Source organism: Apis cerana, linkage group LG2 (genome assembly GCF_029169275.1).
Source record: "Apis cerana isolate GH-2021 linkage group LG2, AcerK_1.0, whole genome shotgun sequence".
In the NCBI taxonomy this organism is placed as follows: domain Eukaryota; kingdom Metazoa; phylum Arthropoda; class Insecta; order Hymenoptera; family Apidae; genus Apis; species Apis cerana.
In genome coordinates, this window is record NC_083853.1 from 10,699,571 (window position 1) to 10,726,782 (window position 27,212).

Genomic DNA, 27,212 nt, shown 5'->3' on the forward strand with positions numbered 1-27,212 from the left:
TTCGAGGCCCGGGTCCTTCGAGTTCGCCTCGACTTAAACACTCGAGTGATACACAATATCGCCGTCGTCCTCGTCCTCGTCGTCGTCGTCGTCGTCGTCGTCGTCGTCGTCGTCGTGGGGTCAACGACACCCCCGCGGTGCTTTCTTTTTTTCCCCTCTTCCGTTCCGTTTCTCTCTCTCCTCTCTCTTTCCTTCCTCCTCTCCCTCCTTGTCCCCCTTTACCACCGGCCCCACACTCTTCCTCTCGCGCTCCTTCTTCTTCTCACGGGCGAGATTCCTCCCCGCGCGGTTTCGAGGGACCCTTTCTTCAATTAAAGCCGAAGGAATCGACGGAGAGATGATTGAACATTGTGCGCCACAATGCAGTAGCATGTACATGCCCTCCCACCTCCGTGCCCTCTCCGTCCTCCTCTCGCCGGGAATATGTAGTACATAGGAGCAACTGGACCATGATTGACGACGTGATGTCTGCCCCTCCCTTTACCCTCTTCCCCTCTTCCTTCCTCCACCGCTCTTTTCTCCTCCTCTCGCCGGTTCGAGAGGTAGTAATCCTCCACGAGCTGAACATCGCGCCAGAGGCACACAATCCTCGAGCTTCCCTCTCCCGCCTCCCTCTCCCCCTTCTTGTCCTTTGCTTTCTTCTTCCCCCCCTCCCCCCTCCCCTCGTTAATCTCTCCCTCCTTCTCCGTCACTCGCAAACGGCCCACCCCCTCCACTCTTTCCCGCACTATTTCGATCCGCTACCTCTCCGTAATACCGGCTTTACTCGGATCTTCGGTTCCGTTCGGTGCCTCTCCAACAACTGCACGAAAGACACGCTTCCTCCGGGATCCTCGAAACCGGAAAATGTCCCGTTGAATTATGCGTCGGGTGGAGGGCCAATCCAAGATGGCCACAACCCTCTCTTCGATGCTTCCTCAACTCTTTCGGCATTACGTCATTCGGCGTAGCTCTACCAATGATCTTTTCCACGCTTCGATAATTTCTCCGCTCAAACGTTTAAAGCTTTACAGCATTGTACAAAGTTCTCTCGTTACGAAAGATCGATCCTATTGTAGATTTTATTAGCGCGAAGCGATTATTAAAACTCAATGCTTTGATATATATATATAGCGGTTGTGGATCGAATGGATGGATAATAAAGATGAACAAATAAATAAATTTTCACGATCGCTTTGAACAGATCGATCCTATTTCCCTTCCCCTTCCTATTTTCCATCTATCAATTAATCGGGACGAGCGGAGGCCGAGCGGGGTCAATTCGAGGAATAAAAGCAGCGCGGTCGCGTGGAATGAAATCGCAAGCGTGAAGGCTATTCCTTAGGACGAAGTTGAGGTGAAGGTAGGAACGTGGCCGAGCCGGGTCAACCAACTCAAACGTATGGTCGGGGCTTGCCGCCCCTCCTTCCTCCTCCTTCGCTGCTTGCACGTCGTGTGTGCCCTCTCCAATGTCCTCCCACCCTCTCCCAACCCGAGATCGCCGGACTCGTGCCATCGAGGTGCTCGTGTCGCGAGGTTATGCGCCTTCGTTTTTGTTTCACCAGTCACGTGATCCTTTCCTTCTTATTCTTTTTTCCCCCCCTTCCTTTCTTCTTTTTTCCAGAAAAATCGCGCTCCAACCAATGATCCCGATTTTGCTTTGTTTCGTTACGTGATTCGATTTTATTTAATTTTTCTATTTCAAGCTTCTATCCGTTCAATCGTATCGTTCGTATGCATTCGATCCTACCGACTCGACGATAATTCTCGAGACGTCATCGATTTTTGAATATTCTTAGTCTCTCCTCGGACGAAAATAAATATTAATCAAATGATAGTGAAAAATTAAAATCTCGATCAACGCGAAAGATCGATCGAATCGTTGAACTTTCTACGATCTACGTTCGTCGATCTCTCTCGCGAGGTCGAAGACTTTCTTAAAAGCGCGCAGTGCACACAGCCCTTGAACCAGATACTGTCTCCGATGCACCGTTATCTTGGCTCATTTCAGTCTTCTCTGCTGTTTCGTTTAAACGACTATCGCGTTCGAACGACTATTTTTAAGCGGCGCTGCTCTCTCTCTCTCATCGATCTCGGAAGGGATTTCAACGAGCCCTCGAACCGCACTTCGTAATCTTCCCCATTTCCAATGAACACGTTCTCACGCTGATTCGTGACCGTCCCTTTCCTTCTTAACTCTTTCGTGGCCATCTTCTTCTTTTTTTTTTTCTCCAGTCAACGAGTGGCAGCATTTGAAAATTGCGATGCGAATTCAGCCACGAGTGGCTCGATATTAAACGTCAAGTTTCGCGTTGAATCAAATGTTGCGGGGATTGATTATAATTATTGGAACGACATATCTGAAAAGATATATTAATTCTTCCATTTGTTTACCACTTGTTCAAATTATTTCTTTTGAATGATATTTCTATCCTTGGCTACTCCTCCTTTTGCGTAGATATAGACAAACAAACGTTCCGTTCCATTTCAATAAATGAAATAATTCCGTTTCAATGGGCACAGAAGAAATTAAAATAATCCCTACGATGGTTAAATAAATATTGCTCGGAGATACATAAAGGGTTGGAAACGGATTGTTAATAAGATGGATCGTTAAAGGAATAAAAGTCACGATGATGAGTCATCGTAGCCACGAATGATTCCTCGTCGAGATCGTCACCGAGGTTGTTTAATAAATACATACGTTCGAATTGTGAGATTAATTGCGGCTCATTAGGCAGAGTACGCGAGAGCGTTCGTGTGCGGCGAAGCCGGTCGTCGGTTTTTGCAGGCTGCTCTTATTATAAAACCGGTGGAAATCGTTATTAGCATCTGTCGCAGTGTTTCAGATCGTTGAACGATTTTGCGCAACCAAGGCGAAAGTGGGTTAAACGCGTATAATTGAGCTAATCTTAATTAACTGCCTCCGAGGTTTCGATACCTCGACGTGTTCCATTCTGAATAGAAGAACTCCGGTTCGATGCTGAACATTGATCTGAATTTGAAATCTCTCAATTTTTTTCCCCCCTCCCTCTTCGAAATCGCGAGTCGAAAGATCAGAAATCACGCAGAAGACGAATTAATCAACTTCATCGAGAGATAAATCGTCCGGTTTCTTCGGAATAGATATTAATTCTACTCGAATAATTGCACTTTATTAAATTCTAATTAGATTATTTAATATTCGTCTATCTTCCAGCTAAAATTTGTTTTATATTTAATAAATTTTTCGTTCCATATATATACATTCTATTATTAATATTTTTTGTCAATTCGTTTCCGAAAAATATCGAATCGGACGAATTTTACAATATATAATCGATCCTCGAGTCTGGAGAGATTTAAAAAACCGCGATGGTAAAAAAAAATAAATCGTGCAGTAAAAAACTTTTGGCAACGGATATGGAAAAGTTTCGCATTCCGATCGCATTAGACCGTGTAAACAAAAGATCAGAAGTGCAGAAGGAGGGAGACAGAAGGGAACGCAATTTGCCGTATAGGTTGCTTGTCTAATCTAGGCACGAGTCGTTTGTTGTTTTATGTTAAACGCTAAGTGTTCATTAGACCTGTTAAACGCGATCGAATCGAGTCACGATGCCGTTCGATCGTCGTTGCGTCGCTCTCCTTGTCCTCGTAAAAGATCAGTCTGGCATTTGTTCTGGTCGCCAACGTTAAGTGTAATATCGTTACGAATCGTCGTGTAATTGAAACCTTCGTGGGAGACGGTTTACGCACGCTGAATAATTGATTCCGTTGGACGTAGAGAACATACGTAAATGCGACAAACTTCTTCCTTGTATTCACCATATTCCAGTCCATTGTCCACTTGCCTACGTCTCAAGTGCTACTTGGAATCTTTCGAGAAAAGATTTCTTTTATGCAGTGTCATCGAGAATAACTCAGCATCAACTATACACGTATATATACACCACGTATAAAACTTCTTTTCATTCTGACGTAACAACGTGAGATTATCGTATATATATAATAAAATACATCGTATGGCGTGAACTAATTATTCAAATTCTCGATCCCATTTTCAATCTACCAACCACAATGATCCATCGATCAATCCAAACGATTTTTAAAAATGCATTGTACTCGAAATATTGCCCTCTGAGATAAGGAATCACAATTAAGGAACAACACCTATCTTGATTCTATCCAGAAATCGATCGGTACAATTCTGACAAAAAAATCTTCTCGTACGATGCAGAAATGCGCTTCCCCATCTCTCCTCCATTTACATAACTTTATCAAACCCGACGGAATCGACGTTCAACGAGTTCACCTCGATATTTCATCCATCCGAGGACCGGTATCGCGATCGCGAGCCTTGCCAAGAACCTGTCCCGCACGACCAAGGGGAGGGACCGACCGTGTGCCCCGAGAAAGGTGTCTCGAAGGAGGCGGCGGCGGTGCGCGTCGCGAGAGATGATCGGTGGCCCGTTCGCCCGCTCGGCTTTTACTTTCGTGGCCGTCGTAACGCGGCAAGTCGTAAGTCGGCGGTCGGCCGCGGGACAAGTACGACTTGTCCTTCGTGCGGTCGAGTCGCGTACACTTGACCTAGTCTCGCGTTCCCGGGGGGGAGAGGGGAGGGGAGGGTGGGATCCAGAAACCAGAGTTACCGGTGGCACCGGTGGGTATCGAAAAATTTCAAGGCCCTTCTCCCTTCCCTCCCTCGGTGCACCATAATTACGGCCCACCTTCCACCTTCCACGCGCGCACACCTTCTCTCGGCCCGCCCGTATTTGTTCCAATTTGTCGGCTACGCCCGCCCGGTAATTGCCATTAAATCGCGCGATATCCGAGATTCGATCTCGTTTCGTTCGCCCGCTGTTTATCGCGATCGACGGATATCAGATGGCACGTCTGGCTAGAGTATCGTGATCGAGGACGATATCGCTTCGCCCCTCTCGTTTTTCCCTTCTCTTTGCCTTTTTTTTCCCGTCCGCCGGCAATCCTTGCCTTCTTTTTTTTTCCGCCTCTCCCTTCCTCCTTTCTATTCTACAATTACGTCGTGGAATACAGTTCCGGGGAATTTGGAGGGCGGCCACCCCTCCCGCGAATCGAGCGTGTTTTTTCGAACTTGGCGAACGTGGAAATCGTAAAAAAAAAAAACGCGCACGCGACGCGACGCGATTTTTATCGCGAGAGCGAGCAAAAGGGAGGGAGGGAGGTAGGGAGGGGCGCAAAGCGTTTTTTTTTTGCGGAAGAAAAGGAGATTACGCGGCCGGATTAGCAACGGTTTGTCCAATCGATCGACCAATTAGATCATTGTTGGGCATTAGACTTCGTTGGATGATAAAACGAGGCCGCGATTAAAATTACGCTTCTCTCTCCTCTCTCCCCCGAACAGGGATTTCGCGCCAGGACAAATATTGTCGCACGATTCACCGACCATGACGCGGAACGATCGAATTGCGGTTTGGTCGAGGCTCGATTGTTTTGTTTACGATGCGGGGTTGCGGAGATTCGCTTTGCGGGGGAGGAAAGGGAAGGGGGTAGAGTCGATGGACCGCGAGTATTTTGCGGTGGCATTGATCGATTATCGGTAGGAAAATTTGATTAAAATTTGATTTCTGAATTAAAAAAAAAAAAAAAAAGAACAAGATATCAATGATTGAGCCGAAACTCTCTCTCGAGTTCTAATCGTTTCGAAATGCACGAGTGCGATCCCGAGAAACGTAGCCCTGTTTCCTCGATTTTTCGTCCGAGAATAGAAACGTGGGGGAAGATCTCTGTCGAGCGGGGACGACGAAGAAGCTCGATCGTTTTTCTTGCGCGTCCCTCTATTTGAGGAGCATCGGTAAGGGGGGGCGAGGGGGGGAAAAAAGCGCGACTATCGCGTGCATAATGGGGAAGGGCCGTCGTCATTAAAACTTTTCTGGCGTCGATACGCGTGCGTGCATGCGATTCTTTCTTTCTTTCCTTCCTTCCTCCGTCCTCCTTTCCCTCTTTCCCCCCCTTCTCACGCGCTGGTTCGAGCACAGCGACTTATGCATGCGAAACTACACGCGCGGATTGCGTAAGAACCGGAACTCCATGTGGTGGTCGAGCGAAAAGATCCTCTTGTTACGATACAAAACTTTCGGCGTTATCGTTGTATTTACGTTCGAAAATTTTGATTCGAATGGTTTTGAGGTAAAATAAAAAGCGAACGAATTTATCATCTCAATGATATATGCAAATGTTTTATCACAAATTAAATTTAACGTAAAATTAATATTGGCCGTGTTCACAATACATAATATGTGCTACAACGTCAGAATGTAAAATTATAATACGAAAAATTCTCTTTTCCAAATCTTGTCCCTTCCTATTACTTTCGATGATAGATTCTTTATAAATTTATTCGTCTATCGAAATAATATTCCAAGAATCTTTCGCTCCCCAAACTTATCCAATACAATTCTGGATAAAAAAATCCTCGCATTAGTTTCAAAATATCTCATCACAATCGTTCTATCACGGATCGAATTGTTCGTCGAGTTTCGACCGACACTCGAGCAACGAACGTGTAACGTGTTCAGAGACGGGAGACGCAATATCTCGTTCGTCGAGCGTTCATGGCCGTCGCTTGTTTAATCCTTCCACGAAGGATGCGTCTCGTGCGTCTCTAAGGCAGCTCTAACGCAGGGGACAGGACTTTTAATATTCCATGCACAGTTAGACAACAGGCCGCAATAACGCGACATATGGATCGGAAACGATCGTCACCTCGGCCTTGCCCGACAAGCTAATACGATTCCGTGGAAGGCGTGTCGCAAAGCAAACTTTTCGAACCGAGCCACGATAACGCTTCTCGTCTCTCAGATAAGGAGGTCTCCGTCGCGATACGGGTTTGGACGTTGGCCAAACGTGGCCCACGCTTTCGTTCCGACCAAACGTGTCCGTCGAACTTGTAATCCACTTCGTGAAAGAGGCCGGAGACGCCGGCGACTATAGCGCCTTTCCTGCGCCATTAACCTCGCGCGCTGCAAGAATCTCGTAAAGGTCGGCTGCCAAGAGTGGAGCAAGATTTCCACTGGAAAATTTCCTTTTGCACCGCTCTGCGTCTCTTGCTCTTGACATCGTTTGCCAAATATCCCTTGGAGAGTCCTCTCATCTTGATTTTCTTTTCTCGGCGTTCTGCACGTTGCTGTCTTTCTAAGATCGATTTCTTTTTTTTTTTCTCGAGATTGGTGGGAATATGGAGATGAGAATTTTTGAGAATCGTTTGACTGATCGATGTCACAGCTTTTCTTTTTCTAAGAGTTCCTCGTGTTTCTTAATTAAGTCGATTAGATTATTCTCGTAGGATAATACATAAATAGAACGACTCAACGAATTTTCATAATAAAATCGGTTCTTTGAATGACAATAAAAAGAGAATTGTCAACCTGCTACTATCATTCTCGAAGATCCTAACCCTTCGATTCAATATCCGTCGTATTCCAGATTGCAAATGATCTTGGCAATTCACAATAGCGCACACTACAAATAAGCTACATATCAAAGTTAATAACTCCACGTTAACCCTAATCCCCAAATATAATCTCATTCCTCAGCCACGACGACGAATAGCAAAACTTTCCCTCGTCCCTCCCCCCCTACAATCTTCTCCCTAAATCCGCCTGCTAATCCATCATTCTCCCAGCACCCGTTCTCCCTTCCTTCCTTTCTCTCGCCCGAAATATCTCCAAAAAGACCCAAACCCACCCCTCTTCCGTTTCCCTGCCGAATCTTTGCCCGAAACTTTCTCCGATTCCAACCACCTAATCTCTTCTCTAAACTTGTGTAAAACCTCTCCACGTCACCTGGAACACCAAGTATGACTCCAAGTTCAACTCCGAGCGAGAAGTTGTGCCTTTTTTTTCCAGAGAGGCGAAATCACGATTGCATTCGGTGACTGAGTAGTGGCGCGGGACGTGCGCGGATTTATGAACGAAGGCACGGCTGGCATCGTTCCAGTATCCAGAGAGTTAACGTTTATCGTTGCTCCTCGCCCGCGTTTCTCGGCGCGGGGTTGCATGCAGCAGCACGGTGGTTCCGCTCTGGGTGGGGTTGTATTACCCTACAGAGCGCTAAATTATGCGCGAGCGAGGTTTTTATTGGCGCGGAAATCGCCGTCTCGAGTCGTGCAACTCCGGTCGAAAGATCTTTCCACGATGCCTCTTCGATGGCAGATGGAGGGGAGGGAAGAAAGACACGTTCAAGAGATCTTCGAGATCTTGATCGATGAATAATTTTTCCGACTCGAGGGAAATTTAATTGTCATCCTCGAGGAGGAGCGCGTTTGTCGACTGTCGATCCGCTCGGAGTTGGAAGAGGTGTAAATAACGGTGCCGTTGTTGTGCGCCACGAATGGGAATTCGTGGACGAGGACGACTCGATCCGTTCCATATCTGTTTGCCTGGAGCGGTCGTCGATAAACGGGATCGAGGTTTATTAAAGGGTGGAGGATCGAGAGAAGAGTTGCCGGCTAATTTCCGCGTCCAACGCGCGTCGAATAAATCTGTTGGACGTTTGCACGGGAAAACGAAGCAAGGAATCGCAAGTTGTACGCGGTAATTTTCATTGTCGCTCAAAGATCAGGGTCGCCTCGATGGCGGCCGCGCGTTATAAATAAAATCGCTGCTGGATAAGCATTCGTTAACGAGAAATGGGACTGGAATACTGATGCGGTGGAAGGTATACCTAGGATCGTATACCTAGGATGGAACGATCGCGGCCATCGGTTAAACGAGCAACGTGCATCAGAAGACGAGACTTCTAGGAAGACTTTCTTGAATAGTTTTTTTAGGGTCAGAGGCTAATAGAATATTCTTGCGATCGATCTTGCTATAGAGAGAGAGAGAAAAAAAGAAAGATAAAAGATAAAAGAAGAAGAAGAAGACGGAGAGGGAGAAGGAGAAAGAGAACTGTTCGTTGTAGATATCCGTTCGAACGAGATAGCGGAAAGGATGTCGTTAACGATCGAGTCGCGTGTAAACTCGTTGAAGCACCGAATCATCGGTGGCACGTACGAACGGCCAATTAAAAGTGGCGGGCCGAGAAGAGGGCTCTGGTTCCCGCCAATAAAACCAGACGAGTAAATAAGAAATAATAAAGACGGCCTCGGAGAAGCCGGGGATAGGAGGGGAGGGACGGCTTAAGAATACGGTAGCCGAGCTAAGTTATATTTGATGCGTTGATAATTTGTTTCGAGATGGGAAGAGGGATGGCGGAGGGAAGGGGGAGGATATCTGGCTCTCCTCGTTCGAAGCCCGCCTCGTCCCGATCTCACCTTCCTTCTCGCCTTCCTTCTCCTCTTTCGTCCCTCCTTCCTCCTCCTCCGTTACGAGCGGACCTGTCAAGCTCATCATTTATTTCCCCCGACTCCGAGGGCCGAGAAAGTGAATCCTTAGCCCGCTTCCACAGACTTCTGTGTCGCGCACGAACTGGATCTGGGGAAAATCGTACGAGTCACACCAACTTGTGTTAAGGAGAAGGTTAATGGAAAAGTGGGATAGTTTTGGGGGGGAGAGGGAGCGAGAGGGAATTTGATTTTATACGAGGGAGAAAAGACGATCGAGAAGGTTGATTGTAAATTGTTTGGCAAGGGAATTATTCGTTCGGTCTTTCGACAGATCGACTCGATATCGATTTTCTTTTTTTTTCAGCGATCGATCGTTGGAGATTGCCCGATCGATGGATTCGGTAGCCGTGCGTCCGGTTTTATCCGGCCGTGCAAGAACGATTATCCGCGGGGGATGAAGCGTGGCGTATCGACATCGACAGGGCCGGTTCCGAGGGGGATCGGTCCCGAACTCCAGAAGCATCGCTCCAACTTCTAATCTCTCTCGAAAATCTCTCGTTCGTCCCGGATCATCCCGTGTCCGACCAGGATCCGTCTGAAACACGGATGGATCGTTCGATTTCAGCTTTGGCGATAGTTATCACGAATTAAAAAAAAAGGAAAACATTTTTGTTTCCTCGAATTCGAAAGAATCGAATACGAAACGACAACGTCAAATTTAATCCAATACGATCACGAATCTTGTTACATCTTATCCCCCGATCTGTTCCCCCGAAAACAATTCCCAAACAACTCTGTCTTCCGAACAATTACACTTTCGACGTTTAAACTTAAAAATTAAACTAACTAAATTTAAAAATCCTCTCCGAGCATATCGAGTGACCCGTGTTTCGAAATTCAGAATTACCTGTCGCCAGGAAGAAAATGGTCCTCCCCTCCCCCGGTTCGATTGTCGAAAACCCGATCCGGCCCCCCTCTCCCTACCCCCTGAGGGGGGAACGTGAAGGCGAGGAGACGGAGAAAGGGGACAGCTGTCCGTTTCGCCTACACATTAATCCAGCCCTGGTCTTTAGGTATGTAAATGCGTCGCTATATTTAGACCAGTATCTCGGCCTGTATAATACGTTGGGTTCGGTGGATCCTCTCCGCCGCTGGACACACGCTGCTGGCTTTACAGGTGTGTGTGCGTGCACGACTCGCGCCGATACGTACACGTGCGTGCGTTGCAACTGCAGGACCCGCCAAACCGGTTACCCACGCGGCTCGTCGACACCAACACCACACCGTGACACCGACTCCAACACCGAACGGGGGCAGGGGGAGGGGGAGGCGACCCCTCTGCCCCCTCTTCGTATCGTCCGGGCGGGAACACCGCGGCTCTTCTGTCCTTCGTTCCTCTCCATCTTCCCTCCGCCTCACGCAGGGGTTACGCGCGATCCAACGCAGAGGTTACACGCACACACACTCGTCTATCGGCCGACCCATCGCGCCACGATGTTCGAAACCGCGATTCGGATCTCTCCTCGCGAGGTGTGCGGTGTCGCTTCGAGGACGATTCGGAGGACGATGCACTTTTCGACAATTTTGGACCGCGATTTTGATCCCGATTCCGGCTTACTTTCCTCGAAAAGAGATTTGGATTGATCGAAAAATTTCTATCAACATTATTCGATGAACGATCTTGAACGATAATGTAATGATCTTGGACGACGGGATTTGGGATTCTGCGATTGCATTCAGTTTGAACTTAGTTTCACTTTTCATGGAAACGAAATTTTGACCGAGGAAAAATTTATACTTCTGTGAAAATTATCGGATGAACGATGGACTACGATTGATTTAAATACGATTTAAATATCGTAATGTAATATATATAGGCCATTTTGGATGATTGGGAATTTGGTTCGAATTTGGATTTTTAAAATAGAATTTCAAGGTAATCGTGATACATTTATCGATTCGGATTAACTTTGACGAAAAGGAAATTTTCTGTTTACTTTCAACCCATCGTGGAATCTTTAAATATCGAGACGAAGTTTCCCTTAGAAAATTTCGACGATCGAGATCGAGGATAATCCAAGTGCAGAACGCACGTGCGCGTTGCGGACTCGACGCAACGAATGGACGATTATCGGGGAAACATCCGAGAATGCTGGGCATTCGTTTCCATCCGCGTGTCGCTCGCGCCATAAATATCGCTCGAATACGCGTACGTGCACGTGTATGCGCACAGACCGTGCACCCACGCCACTCCTCCTCGCCCCCCTTCTGATGCGGTTCGTGCGGTTACGTCAGGTATTAAGAGGCCGTGCCCCCCGGTGACGAAAGTCTCAAGGCTGCTTCGTACGTCGGGGTTCGATGACTCGATGTTGTTTTCGCCGTAAAAATAGCGGACCTTCCGATCCTCTTCGCCCGAGAGTCCAAGATAAAGATTCAAACTTTGCCGAACAGATCAAGATTGGATGAAAATTTGTAATTGTTACACTTTGAACAGCTTCGTGCTTCCCTTTACACGCATTTTTGTCACACATTTAAACGCGTAAACGTTTTATTTGGGGCGAATTTTCGTTAAATTGGAACTAAATGATTCAAAGAAAACGAACGAATACATATATAATATAACCAGTCATTAGGAATAATAAATAAGAAAGAGTTACACGAGTATGATCGGGTTAATTTATCTGAATTATTTGAAGGAAAATTTAAAAATGGCAAGAATGATTGATGGATTTCTACCGTATAAACCTACCAATTACGCCAATTGCTACTTCCTCGTCGATATTTATATAAAACGAATTCTATCTTGCAACGTTACTCGATAATCGTTACCAATCGTTACGTCACTCTCCCCAAACTAATTCCAAATGCTCACATTTCCCCCCAACTCACGAAGACTTTCGAATTTCCACTTAAACACTGTCCCGGATCTCCATCTTAAAACGCGTCCATTTAAACCATCGCTCTTTATCCCAGAAGCAGAAACACACAATAAACACACATCCTTGACGGATGGAGTGGCCATTGTCGAAGATTGACAGCGAGAGATAACGCGTCTAATCCTAACGTGATTCCATCGGATGTCCAGCCACCAACCTTCCCATTATTTACTATTATTTACTATTGGTCGCGAGAAGTTGGTCGATAGACGTTTGGCCGCGATAATTGGACGACGAGAAAGCAGAGAGAGAGACCTCGAGACGCGTACTCGACGCACGACGAGTTCCCCCCACGAGTTAAACGTCGCCTTGATCCAACGGCGGGGTCCGTGGCTGACTTTTCGAAATTACGAGCCCATTCACCGTTTCTTTCTTCAACGATGATCGTTTCCACCTTAGATAACCACCGGCTGAGGAGGGAGCTCGATAATGATATTTACAATTAGCCACAGGTCGAACGCGTGCGTGCACATCCGAGCAGCGATTAGTAATCGGTACTAACTTTTTCCTTCCTTCCCCCTCTTTCTTTCTACTTTTCAGACCAAACGAGAGCTCGATACCCCCGACGCAATTTACTCGGATTTACTGCGGCGTTGCGTAAGAGCGCGCACGCGGAAGCGCGGCGGTCGCGTGTAATTTTCTGTGAAATAAGCCACGATCGAGGGTCGAACGTTAATAGATCGTTAAAAAGGACAGGCGGCCGTGGACGACGATTCTCTTGCACCGTTCAGCGAAATAGGAACCGTTCGTCTTTCCTTTTTTCCACGAGGGAGGGAGGGGCGAGTTGGCGCGTAGCAGAGTTGCGCCGATTAATAACGCGGTACGAGGAAGATACACCTCTTGGTAAACTAGTTCCCGTTAGAGATGAGAGCTAGGGCTATTACCGTGCATTTTTATCGGCGCGCTTTATCGAACCGTAATTATTTCCGCGTAGCCGATCGGCCGTGATCGAAAAAAGAGAGGAAAAATAAAAATAAAATAAAAGCGTTAAAAAGAGGGAGGCGAAAAAAAGTGGTACGATGACGTTGTACTTTTATTCGATGTAGGTTTGATGTTGAGCAAGGTTCGGTCGCACGACGAGGCGTGAAACTTGCTCGATGACGAGCGGTGATTAAATTTTATCATTAAACGTCCTTGTAATCTTGCTTCGATCGTTCTGTATATCTTATCGATCTTTTTCGTAATAAACTCGTAATAGACGTAATAGACGCGTGTGTCGATGATCAGACGGCGGATGTTGATTGGATTTCTCGAGTCGATTCAAAAGACACGTGAAATTTTATTACCGAAAAAAGGAAAAAAAGAGAATATCGTAAATTTTAGATGATCCTATAATTCGATGATCCAAGAACAGTAATTGACTCGTATTTTGCCTCGAGTAGAAAAGGGGAAGAAGAAACCGTTTCCAAGATCGATCAGAAGCTGGATGAAGAAATCGAGACCGGGAAGGAGAACTTTCTCGTGTTGCTACCTTCCTTCTTCAAACGTTTCCCGGTAAGCACGGGAAAGCGAGGGAAGAAGCGAGGATCCACGCGACAAATCGAGCCTCGCGGGGAGGCAATTGGCACGGGAAGAATCGAGGTACGAAAAAGATCGAGAGAGAGAGAGAGAAAGAAAGAGAGCAGCGGCCTGATGGAGCAAACGCATTCGATTCCATCGTTATTGTCCGAGTTTACCGCAATAAGTTTCCAGGATAATCTGCTCGCGTAGAGATAGAGAGCAGGAGCTAGGGGCCAGGGAGGTAGCAAGAGCGGATAATGACAGGCCCCTGACTCGTTAGGTGCCCGTAGACCACGAACAAAAAGGCCGAAGCAACCGAGGCGAGCAACCACCGACCGACCGACCGACCGATCGACCGACCGGTCGGCCGACCAACCAACCAACCAACCGACCAACCAATGGAGAGGATAAAAAGAAAAAGCAGGGCGCACCTGTGCGCTAGCAGTAACACTTTACTGCCTCGATGATGTAAACGTGAACGTAAATGAGAATAAGTGGCCGGACTTAAGAAAATTGCACGGTACAGTGTGACCGTGCGCGGCAGGCAACACGCTCGCTCCACTGACCGTTCCGCGGTGGATGACGAGTTACGAGCTGATCGATTGTTTTTTCTTATCGATCGATCGCCCCCCGCTTTTCCGTCCGCTCAATGTTTCAATTCACGACCGAGTTCGTCACCGAGTTAACCGTTCGTTCGCCGCTTTCTTCTTCTTTCCCACTTTAGGGACGGTTAATCAATCGATCAACTTCCTCTCGTAAGATCCTCGTTTCGAGGATTTCGACGAAATCGGCGCCGATCCGTAGTCAAAGAGCGAAAGATAAATTACAGCGAGACTTGGAGAAATTCTTAAAGGATTTCGCGAGAGACGCAACCAACGATCTGTTTCGATAGCAGGTCGATAGCAAGTTCGTGGGCAGGTTAAACGTTGAAAAGTGCGCGTATACGACGTTCAGGATACGCGGCGCGTATACATATATATATATATATTCACGTGCACCGGAGTATATACCGCTCCGAGGGGCATAAACATGGCCCATTATACACACGTAAAAGCCGCATCGTCCTCGTTGCCGTTGTCGTCGTCGTCGTTGCTCGTCGTCGTACGCGAACAGAGGTGAAGTTCATTGCCTCCTCGTATGCGTGGCGCGCACCGGCCACCGCCGCATCCTCGCCGTTTCGCGACCGATGTGCGTGCACGTGCGTGTGCGCGGCTTCCTCTCCTCGCACGCCTCCGCCCGCCTCTGCCCACCGTTCGTAAATACACGAGTCACGTGCTGCCTCAACACGTCAAAATGTGAGACGTAACTCAAGCTCCTCCAAGGAGGGGACGCACCGGCCTGCACTCCCACGCGATCGGGATCCTCCGATCGGTGATCGGCGCGTACGTAATACTCGTCCTCCCCTCTGCCTTTTCGATTCCATCATCTCCTTCTTGGAATTCGGATCCACGTACCTGCGAGCTTCACCTCTGCGAGCTTCCGCATCGTCGTCGAGTCGTCGCCATTCGCTTCCTCCAAATTTTCGAGGAGAATTCGCTTGCTCGATTATATCTCGATCACGCGTAGTTTTCGATTCGTGGCCTGCGCGGCGTAGTAGGAAAATTATCTCTTGGAGGGGGAGGGGAGTAAGTAGGTGGATTACGTTTGACTGACTTGACAACGGGGCTCGCAACAAGTTCTCCGGGGAACGACGGGAGGGTAAGGGAATCGGGGAGACGGGTCGTGCTCGAGGGACGAGGATGGGACGATCCTCTTGTATAACGTACGCGTGTATACATGCAACGGTTGCCACCGTTCGTTGAAAAGGGACGAAGGAATTACGTCGTGGCGCAGCTTATGCGCCCTCGGGCCACCATTATATGGTAATCTCTGCATCTCCTTCCTTCCCTCTCGCCTAGTTTCGAACAACCACCGTCCTCCGAGTCTATTCGTTTTCTCCATTTCCCCCTCTATCTGTCCAACTTTATTTCTCTTTCTCTCTGCGTTTCGTTTCTTTTCTCCTTTCTTTTTTATCACAGGTTTCCTTCCACTTCCTCTCTTCCATACTTCATCCCTTATCCAAAAATTGACCACCGGCTATTTTCTCTTTAGTTTGTAATTTTTATTATCTTTTTGTTGCTCTCTTTACGACATTCTTCCTTGCTGCCGCGTTTCTGGAGAGGAGGTCGATAGAAATTGGTATATACTTGAAATACTCTAACGTAATTATACGTATTAACGTAAGGGTAGATGCAGCGAGATGAAAATTGATTCAAATTATAGTTGAATTTCAATAGGAGAATATGCAAGATTTATTTATTTTTATTGAAATAAGGTTTATTCGAGTGGATAACGGGTTGTACGATTTTAAAGGAAACACGATCGGTATAATGCGACACGAAGGAAGAAGGCGAAGGAGGAGGAAAAGGAAGGCGAGTGTAGTGGGAGGAAGAACAAGCAGGGAAGGGAAAATACACGAGATACAGGGTATGGATGTACTGGGAGCAATGTAAATAAAGTCGGTACATAGGAGAACACGAGGGTGACGAGTTATGGGTTGTTAGAGGCGACTGAACTGGTCTACGAGGATAGACTAGCTGGAACGTATCTATCGATAACGAAACTCCTCGTTTTCTATCGAATTTGTATCTATCTCGAGCCTCGTTCCATTTCGGCACAATTCTTTCGAGAACGTATATAAATTTTTCTGTATCCCTTCTATACGAATAGAATTCATTATTTCTATGCAATTATTTTCAGGTAGTTCAGATAGTGTCTATGATGCCGGATGAAACTCGACACACTCGATACCGTGGCAGCAAGCTTACGAATTATCCGACACTAGCTTAGAACACGACGTAAGCGCTAAAGCCGTGTCGAACGCAGCTTAACTTCGGTGATCAAACGAGACGCGATTATGATCCAATTAAACTACCCGTTAACGCACTCTGCACGTCAAAGCTTCCTCGATTAACCAAAATTCATCTCCTCGAGGCTTAAAAAATAACTGTTTACGCCTTCGTGGACACTTGTGTATTTTTATACTGTGATACAGTCCGAATTTTTGCAATATTTTTGCAAAATTTCTATGGTAAGGAAATACCTGAAAGAATTTCCGTGTTCAGAAACGTATGTTCAAAGTTTTCGGATGAAAACGAAGAAATAAAAAAAGAAAAGAAAAATTTATCAAAAAGAATTCGAGTTGAAAATTTTTGGATGGAGACCAAAAAAAGAGAAAAATTAGGAAGAAAAGAAAAATTTCCACTACTATTTTTGTATCATTCAGATATCGAGTTCAAAATTTTCGATGAAGATCAAACAAAAGCTACGAGGAATAAAAAAAAGAAAACAAAAAAAAAAAAAAAAGAAAAGAAAATTAGGAAGAAAAGAAAATGGGTTCAGAGCTCGAGAGTCGATTAGGCTTATCAAACGTAGTTAAGGCCGCGCGTTACATAAATCCACTGGCACCGGTCGGTCAACGAGAGTAACGATAAAATTTAAGAAACGGCATTGTGCGCCAGGCGGAGTCTTAGCCGCGTAGAAAGGAGTCGTTAAAGACCGCTCTCAAGCAACTTGAATTGCCGGCTCAATGTGGCGCGTGCTACCAACACAACGGCTCGCGTACGCTACCAACCAGTCGGTGCTCTCTTATTATATTATGCATTATTATCTACTTATCGGGCTATTGTCCGTATTGACTTCATTGGATCCGATTCTGTTGAGGGCAGCCACGCTGCCTCCGTTCGGTAACAATTGCACGCGACACGCCGTCCAGATCCATCCAATCTCCTTCCTCCTCCCTCCCTTTTCTTTTCTCCTTCGTTTCGAGAAAAATAACTTGACCCTTCTTCCTCGCATGCGATCGTTCCTCGCCCTCCTTTCGCGACGGAGTCTTTTTTTTTCAAAAGTTTTTCAAAAGTCGGAAAAAAATTATCCAAGGAAATATTAATGGAAAAAGAAGAAGGAAAAAGCTTTGGATTATTTCATCAAACAACAAGTATCTAAGGAAACTCATTCACGGATATAAAATTGAATCTCCCTTCTTCCCTTTCTTTCTTCTTTGTCTTCGAGAATAAATAAAATTCGATCCCTTTCACCCTACATCGTGCTACTTGTGTTTCTGCTTCAAAAGATTCGTTCTTCGTTTCGCTTTTTTTTTTTTTTTTGCGCGACAAAGTTTTTCAAAACTTCTTCTCCCCCTTGTCCTCTTTTCCCCCCTCCCTCCCACGAATTCTTTTCCTTACTTTCTTTATCAAGAACCCTTAAAAATGGTCGAAATTTTTCGTTCCGCTCCATCTTTTTTCCCGCCGGCTACTACTATCTATTATCCGTCTACGAGAGGCAAACTCGGTGTGATCTGATAGGACCGAAGAACACGCCTTCTCTCTCTCTCTCTCCCACTCCTCCCTCCATCTATCTCTTTCCTTCATTGTTCTCGCGTCTTTGTCTATATACGTGTATATACATATATATCGTGAGGTTAGATAGTCTTTTCCTTCTCTTTTTCACTTTTTCGACTTTCCTCCTTTCCTCCTCTTTGGCACGCTCTCTCGACGAGAGCCTTGAGAGAGAAAGAGAGAGAGAGAGAGAGAGAGAGAAAGAGAGATCAAGCGTGCTTGCGAGCGTGTAGTAAACGAGCAAACCCAAAGAACGGAAAACTAAAAGCGATCAGGAACGTTACGAGTTTTACTGCCCTACGGGATTTCTTATCTTATGGCCGGTTGCGTAACCAACTTGCATTGTACGGATGCAGGAGGCATTAAAGCACCGGCGAAATAATACGGTAACGCCGCGAAATCGAGCCAAGATCGTTTTGAAAGGGAGAGTGGCGCAACGATGATTTTTCACGAAATTCGATTAACCGTGGAACGGATTGGAGGACAGGGGGAGAGGCATTTGGATTTAGATCGAGATCAATTTCGATGTAATTATGATTTTTCGAAATTTCTCTTCTTTGTTTTTTCTTTTTTCTTTTCTTTTTTGACGTCTCGTTAGAAAATATTATCAATTCTCGCTCGATCGAGCCGAGTCACTTTTTTGATCCGTGTTTCTGGCGATAAAAATTACATGTATCAATTCAAATATGGATGGATCGAAAGTGATTCGACTGTAATCAACGATTCGAGAATTAACATTTATATAGGCGATTCTTTGAAGAGTATTATCGTTATAATTCCTCGAAAACAAAAGAGAAATCGAAAAAAAGGATAATGCAAAATTATTAATATTTAATGTCTTTTGTTTTTTTCGACCAAGAAAATACGATCTTAAAGATGCATTTGCATATTTAGTTTAATGAAACACATACATACACGCACACACGCATACACACACACACATACACGCGCACGTACACACACACACATACACGCATATACGCACAATAAAAATTTAAAATATTACTAATAAAATACGTACTTTGAAATAATTACGGAGCAATTATAACGCGATGTTATTCGTACGGCAATCGAAACGAAACTGCGTCACCTTCTTGTGCCTCGAGCGAATATTTTCCTAAACGAATAACATTTCCGAGAATAGCTTGCCTAAACTGATTGTAAACAGAATAGAATCGATGTTTTCGTTCGAACGAATGTTTCTGTTTAAATATACGTAATTTATTCGATCATTGTTAACTATTTTAATTATTGTTATTATATATTTACTATTGTTATAATAAATTTTTATATTCTAATTATTAATAAAGAATAATTTTTTTATAAATTTTTTTATATTAACAATTTTAATTTTGTTAAAGCCAAATTTATTATTTATTATATCTTTTAAAATACTTTTTTTTAATTATTTATAATGGAAATTTTTAATTATTATAAATTATTATATATATAATATATATATTATTATATATTATAATATTATATTATATTACATTATATTATAATATATTATAATATATAAAATATAAGATTTTTTATTTTTGAAACGAACATTTTATAAAAAAACACTAAAAAAGCACGCAAGACACTCCTAAAACAAATCTAACTAAATTTTCATCGATAAATCATGACTTTACCCTCAAAATCAACGTAAAAATCCACCTCACCAAAATTACCTACGTCTTTTCAAATTACCATCTTGAACACTAAACCATCCCTAACCAGATCACAACAGCTGAAACGCTTTTCATCAACCACGTACAACCATCGTTCTTTCTTCTTTCAGAAAGAAAGAAAAAGGAGCTTTTTCCACAAGGGGAAGCTCCTCTCGGTTCTTTCGCTTCCCCGAGTCCGAATTTTAAGGCTGCCCTTAATTAGCGCTGCAACGAGATGGAACGAGTTGTAGCGAGATTAATTCGTCTCGAGGTGTCTCGTTCGATCGCGTCCCAAGCCCTCCAGGGTAGCAGGAATGTGCACCCATTTCGCAGTGGGCCTAGGGCTTCCATAGCGCAACTTCTCGCTTGTAGAAGTTGTAACACTAAACCGGCCAACCAAGAGGAGCACATTGTCGAGTTGTAACCCAATAGGATACGATGCTGGGCACACTTGTGGCATGCGCCAGCTTCTGCTCCCTTCTCCCTCTTTGCTTCCAACCCCTCGTTTTTTCTTCTCGACAACGACGACGACGACGACGCTTCGTCCGGTATCATTTGCATCTGAATTTGTTTATTAATTGCCTTTATAAAATTTATAAATTTTGTAATTTTTTTGCGAGGTATAATTTATCCATTTGTTTCGACGAGTTTTAACGCCAATTAATCCTTAACTCGATTAAGGCTTGCAGTCACCGGACCGCGCTAAAGTGGTGATTCTCTTAATTTCGTCACAAGTAAGTAAATGACACTTTGTCCAAGAATATTAACGAGTTTAGTCAGACAAACTGGGGCAAGCTGCAAAAAAGCGTGCAAAGTAAATCAAGCGACGCAAACAACAGTCTTCAAAACAAGCAGATTAAACGAAAATTCCCTTAAACCCTTCTCGATCCTGCGCGAAAGATTTTGTTTACGTTTAAATACCACAATTTTTAACATTTCATTGTGCCATATTATCGTACCAAAATTATACAAAATTTTAATCTACAAAATATACAAAAAAAAGAAATATAAAAAAATATTCAAACATAAGAATATACAAGTATTATAATATTTAAAGAAAAATCTCTTTACTTAAACCTCATTTCTTCAATCGTGTTCACAACACATTCTACATATTGCATAAAAATCTACTATAAACGTCTCCGTGCGCGGGGATTTGACTCGAAACTTAAAAAAGGATCGACATCGAGAGGACAAAGATACCGATCATCAAGCAACGGTGTACGATGAAGGAGCCGCGAATGGCGAGATTTAATTTCTGCTAACGGTTGGAATTAATCAATAGGATGGAGGGGGAGGTGGGCAGGATAATTTATACCGCGGCTCGCGAGAACCAGGGTGGACGACGACGACGACGACGACGCGTGTTGCTGCAACGGCTCTGTCGCGGCTCTGTATGGGAAACCGATTGAATCGTTGCGCCGCGATGCTGTTAGCGTGTACATCGGCTGCCACGTGGCCTCCACGATGAAGTCGAGACTGTGTGTAATTTAATAGAATGCCGGGATACATAGTGTGCTTAGAGGTTTGCGGTCGGGATAATGCAGTTGTTCCTTTCGACTGATCCGTTTCGAGATTTTAGAAAAATTTTCTCTCATTGATTTCAAACGAATCGATACGATGGATGGATGGATTTCGACAACGCATGATCCTGTAATATATTATATTTCGGGAATCGATTATCATTCGGAGACTGAGGAAATCGAGGAAATTTTTTAGAATGGAGATCGATTTATAATTTCTACGTGTCGATATCGATATTTATTAATTCATTTGCGCCTACGTTAGAGCCATTCATCTTCGATTTTGTTAATTGCATACGTGGTTCAAGTTGGGGCCGAGAGCGGCCGAGATATCAAGAGAAAGTTAATTGGCGATGCATTTAGAGTGGAGACGCGTGGCTGGCTGCTTGGAGCACGTGACGATCGCTAAAGTAAGTGGCGGGCTCGGAGTCAAAGCGGGGTCGGGCACAGGTGTGCGAGCGTAATCGCGATGTCACGGCCGAGTCACGGTCCTCTACCCCTCTCGACGGCCCCTTGTTCCTCCTCTGCTACCATCTCCTTTGCTTTCCCTCCCGCCGCAGTAAATAAACCGCGAGCTTCCCAGCTTTTCCTCCCCCCCACCTTTTTTAACTCGCGCTACCTTTTTCGCCTCGAGAATCTCCTCTTTCCTTTCCTTTCGTTTCAACGATTCGATAAAATATCAAGCCAAACGATAGACAACTATCGGATAGTACCAAGTGAAATTAAAAAAAGAATTGCCAAGTGAGCGAACATCTTATCATAAATTCCAACAGAAAATCGGCCAGAAGAAATAATAAAAGTAATTATCTACCTACATCATCAAATACCTTTTAATATCGCTCATCCGAAATTCAGAGATTCAAGGAACCCGAATAATCGAATAAACGAATTCAATCGAAAAAAAAATAAATCGAGAGATGGAGCTAGAAAGCAAGCAAACAAGCATTGCTCGGCCTTGGCAGTAGCGGGAAAGAGCGGCACGCGTACACGCAACGTCGTTCCTCCTTTGGAGGCGCCTGGTCGCTGGTAATTTCAGCTAACCTCGTGCGCCTGACCCCGCGCACATGGGCCGAGCGTGTCACGTCACGTCAGCCCGAGAATACTGGCAATAATTGCGGCTCTCGCGGCACCGAGCCGGGACGATGGAAAACACGAGAACGAGCGGAGGAAGAAGAAGAAGAAGAAGAAGAATAAGAAGAAGAAGAAGAGGCAGAAGAAGGGAAAAAGAACCGTAGGAGTGTGCAAGAGAGAGGGAGAGAGAAGAGAAGAGAGGCCATGTGGCGAACAGTAGTCGAGCATCGAGGAGGAGGCGACCTCTCGAGTCATCCACCCCTGGAAGGATAGAAGTCGACGGTAAATGTTGCAGCGGACCATCTTTGTCGTGGTCGTTGCTACCGTTTCTACCCGCGTCTGGTTCCCTTTCGTTTTCCTCGTCCCACCCGTGGTTACGACCATCCTCTCCAGGCCGCACGCTCTCACTGTGGTCGATGCACCGGTTGTTAAACGCCGCGACTTCGCAGAGGGGATTGGATGGTAAATTAAATGATAGGCGACCGCTCGGTTAGGAGGTTTCCTCGTCGAGATCTAATCTCTCGACGCTGAGCTCGCTCCGTTTTTAATTCGATCTCGTTACGAGCGGCGTGTCGTAACCGGCGTTCCTTCAAGACCAACTTGGGAATTGTTTTGCTTCCAGATTTTTGCCTCGATCCAGACGATTGCGGATGGAGCGTCAAACGGGGACCGAACATTCCTCCTCGCTTCTTTCTTTTTAGTACCGATTCGCCCGAACAATATCTCTCGTGAATCGCGGTGGAAAAATCCATCCCAATTTGACCAGGATTCTCCGTACACCGAAGTCGGAAGATTCTCGAAGAAGAACGAAGAAAGAACGCGTCGTTATCGCTCGAACCCTTTTTTAACTATCGTAAACCTAATAATTCGGCTCGGGTGAAGTTTGTGGACAGAAGGCTTGCAGGGGAGGGGGAGGGAGCTAATGACGACCGGAATCGTCGGTGGTAATGGCCTTTCGGCCAGGGACGGGAGGCCGACCCTAATTTTCACTCTTGAATAAATCGTCAGTAGCTGTTAGCAGTACCGCTACGCTGGTGCAGCTACGGCGTGGTGCAGCTGATGCACCGTGCAAAAGGAAGAAAGCGAGAGCGAGAGAGGAAGCGGAGGGGAGGGACGGCGCGTCACGTAGTAATAGCGGCCTCGCGAAAGAGAAACATTGGGTGCGGTAAGAACGGGAGCAACGAATCGACAGCTAATTTTCTTCGCCGCTCCGATTCCCCCTCGAAGTGTCTTCCACTTCGAATCGTCTCGAATCGAACGATGCTTTTATTCGGATTTGTTTGGACGTTTCGAGAGAGTATATATGTACGTATCTTTGATACAGATAGATTATTTATTCCACTCTCTCGCGAGGATAGGAAAAAAGGAAAAACGATCGAGTCTCTCGATTAACCAACGAACGAAACGAAATCTCACAAAGGATCTTGCGCGAACTTTGCGCGAACAAAGAGATTAGAGGGAACGCGTCCTCGTACAGCTTTCTCCGTGCGAGGAGCGCTGCTGCTCCTCCTCGTTCCACTGACCTGTCCCCGACCAAGACGAAGAGAAGCGAGGAGAAGAGGAAGATGGAGAGGGAGGAGGCGGGCAATGGTGGCGGTGATGGTGGTGCAGTTGCGACGTGGTCGGAGCGAGCGCGCGCTTCGTGGTCCGCGCGAGGGAAAGCCGCGGTGGGACAAAGCCGAAGCGTGCACGTTCTGGGCGGAGTAGGAGAACGATCCGCAGGGCCCAGGAGTCACCACGAGTGACACACGCACGGCCGCCACGCTTCGTGGTCACGGTCAAAGCGCACGCGAAACACTAACGACGCCGGTGGGACGCGGGACACGGTTCGGTTGCTCCTGTAAACGGAGCGGGCTCGAGGATGGCGAGAAGACGCGGATGCCTGCTTCTTCGATTTCGATCGAGCGGGAATCGACCGAGATTGAGTTTCACGGTAAAGGTGAAATAAAATCGGAACGATCCTCGAAGGATTACTTGCGGCCTGGGGTTTGCCGCTCCGAGATTATTAGGATAAAGGGGGAGAATCTATCTTTGGAGGATAGATTCTCGAATCGTAACGATTGAATTTTTTCACTGACGATAAAAAAGATAAGTAAAAAAGAAAAGAATCCATTTGCAAACGCTCCATCCCCCTCAAAAGCATTTCCCCTCTTCCGATTTAGCTCGAGGAGATACACTCGTTCTTGGTCAACCGATATCGACCGTTTACCATTACGGCGTTAAATCCTAGGAAGAAGCCCGCTGGTGTTTGCAAAACGGGAACGCGTGATACGTGATTGGTACGTGGAAAGGAGACGGAGAGCACAGGAGGCGGGGAGGAGGGGAGACAGTTAAAGCAAACACGGCGTACGAAACGCGGAGAGAGCAGAGAGGAACGGGGATACACGGTTCGACTCGAGTAGCGGCGCCAACCATCCTAATGCGATTATAATTAGTAGCGTTTTCCAGCCCCGGATCCGGAGAAATTACGCCTCTCCCGTGGGGGTCGTTCGTCTTCGGAGCTGGCAACTGGAAACTGACGACGCCTCCGGCCTTCTCTCTCTCTCTCTTTCTCCAACCTGCCGATCCGAGATCAAGGATGATCTCGTTACTTGGTATCGTAACACGATAGGGTGTGTCGATCCAAAATCTATCTCGTTCTTACCCTCTTTTGCTCTTTCCTCTTCTGCCGTTTGACGTCCGTGTTCCCAGACGGGGATATATCCTGTTGTAGTTCGCGTTCCATAATTTTTTTTTCGCAAAATTAAACAATCGTCCCCTTTTTGACATTCCACGATTTTCTCTTTTCAATTTCTCCAACCGAGAGAAATATTACAATCAATGATTAATTCTCGATCTATTTCTCCTTGTTTCTCATTCTCCATCAAACGGAATGAATATAGAAATTCTAATAGAATCACTTTCGATCAACGCCAATTTCCCCAAGAGAATTATAATAATTCTATAATAATTGTTTCGCACGACCTTCGAAGTAATCGAACAAAATAATCCAATCATTCATCACGCCTAATTTCCCCATTACTCCCCCGTTACTCGTTCCTCGTCGACAAGTGTCACGATTATTCGCAAACGCGAAGGAATCTCTCATCGTCGATGCACAATTTGCCACTCGACGATGCACACAGTTTATCGTTTCGAGCACGAGTAAACTGCGAAGAACAACTCCCATTGTAATTAACGGGAAGGGAGGAGGGGGGAAGGTAAGAGGGAGAGTGGAGTGTCGTCGTCCAGTAACGCGTGACGAGTACAGGTATCATCAAGGTCGGTAATACCGGATAATTATTACAGCGGATAGGTGGAAACACGTCATCGTGGTTCCATTAAGCGGAGTGGCACGTATTTCCACTCGCTCGCCTTAAGAGTTTAATCATTTCTGCAATGGTTGCAACTTCTCTTCAATTAGGGTTGGCTCGAGGTTGGACAGCCACCTGGGTAAACCATCTCGATTCGTTTCGCGAAGACGAAAGCTTTTTCCTTTATCGAACTCTTTCCTCCTCCTTCTTCTTTTTCCGTCTTTTCTCGGACGAGGCCTTAAGCTAAGGCTAAGTTAATTAGAAAGGAGGATCTGGATCGGAAAGAGAGTGATACGAACGGATGGACGAAAATTTGTTCGAAAATTCTTCTTGTTCGAAAATCGAAATTTTGTTCGAGCTCTTTTGCTCCACGTTTTGCTCGTTGTTGAAATTAAACGATCGGGGAGGGGTAGCGATGGATTTCGCGTGATGAACACGTTCCACGATTTTCGGGCATTGACCGCGAGACGGAATCAGAATGCGCTCGTTTCGATTGCATGTTTACGAATGTTGATTACGTTCTTATTGAAAACGAAGACGCGGATACGACCCGTGCACGCCCACCACCTTTGTCAGTGCCCTTTCTTTTCAATCCTTTCATCGACCCTTGCTGAATGGGACGAAAACCAGAACAAAAGGGCATTGCCTCCGCCAAAGGCAGCGAAACATTCTTTGAAGTATATTCCTGAAGGTCCTCTTTCGAAAACCAGGAAACAGGAATTTAACATTCATTCCCAGGGGAAATAATACGACTCCGTTCCAAAACGTTCGTACAACACGATTCTTCTCCCAAATTCCCTTGGAAAAGAATCTACCCTGCTCTAATAACGTACGAATATTACGGATCAAAGAATTACATCGTCGTCTCGATTCGTTCCCACAATTCCCTCATTCCAAGCTCAGAAGCAAGAGAACAACAATTCTTGCTTCGACCATCATCATTTCCTAATCCAACTTTCAAACTCTTTAAAGCGAATTAAAGCCATTGCATTCGTCGAACGCGAGCAAAAGGAAACGTAAGAAAGCGTGCTCGAAGCCCGAAGCGGGATAGAACGAAAAAAGGAGGAGGACAGAGAGAGAGGCCGCGAGGAGGCGGAAGAACCCCTCATTAGCAAGATAGTCCGCGAGGGCAGTGACGTTCCGCGTTTCATAACACGTTGCGTCGCACGGATGGGCACACGCGACGAGCGTGTCTCTTCTTCTTCGCGTGGCTCCTCGCCAGAGTGACGCACGCCCACCAAGTCGTGCACAACGACTTACAAAAGGGCTGAAATTATCCGGGAACTCTATGCTCATCCGTGGACTCAACCGTCTCCTTTCCTCCGCCGCAACAAAAGACGATTGGGGGAGGAGAGAAGAGAGGAGGGGATTGGCACTCGCGCGTACATTGCCGTAATTTTCACTCCGGGGGAGGGAGTGGAAGGATCCGTCCTCCTCTGGAACATCGGTGCTACAATCTCTCTGGTGGAGGAACGTATAATCAAAGCGCGATGCTCGGGTCAGTGGCTGATAGCATCGCATTTTTTTAACGTTGGGAGGTGGAGGAGATAGAGGAGGAGGAGGAGGAAGTCGTCCACCTTTCTCCTCGAGGTCTCTGGC

The 27,212-nt window shown here is 45.9% G+C and overlaps 1 long non-coding RNA gene across 3 annotated transcripts in view; it reads right to left on the minus strand.

The window, feature by feature from the left end:
• The window catches only part of LOC107996850 (uncharacterized), a 125,885-nt gene that overhangs the window by 52,407 nt on the left and 46,266 nt on the right, over positions 1-27,212 (minus strand). The window contains exons 1-2 of one of the 3 annotated variants that reach the window (XR_009828912.1): positions 19,093-19,171; positions 2,172-9,854 (exon numbers count right to left, since the gene is read on the minus strand). This is a non-coding gene — a long non-coding RNA (uncharacterized LOC107996850). Of the gene's footprint in view, positions 1-2,171; positions 9,855-19,092; positions 19,172-27,212 lie in introns of those variants that run through there. The other 2 variants (XR_009828913.1, XR_009828914.1) reach the window with 2 other exon arrangements.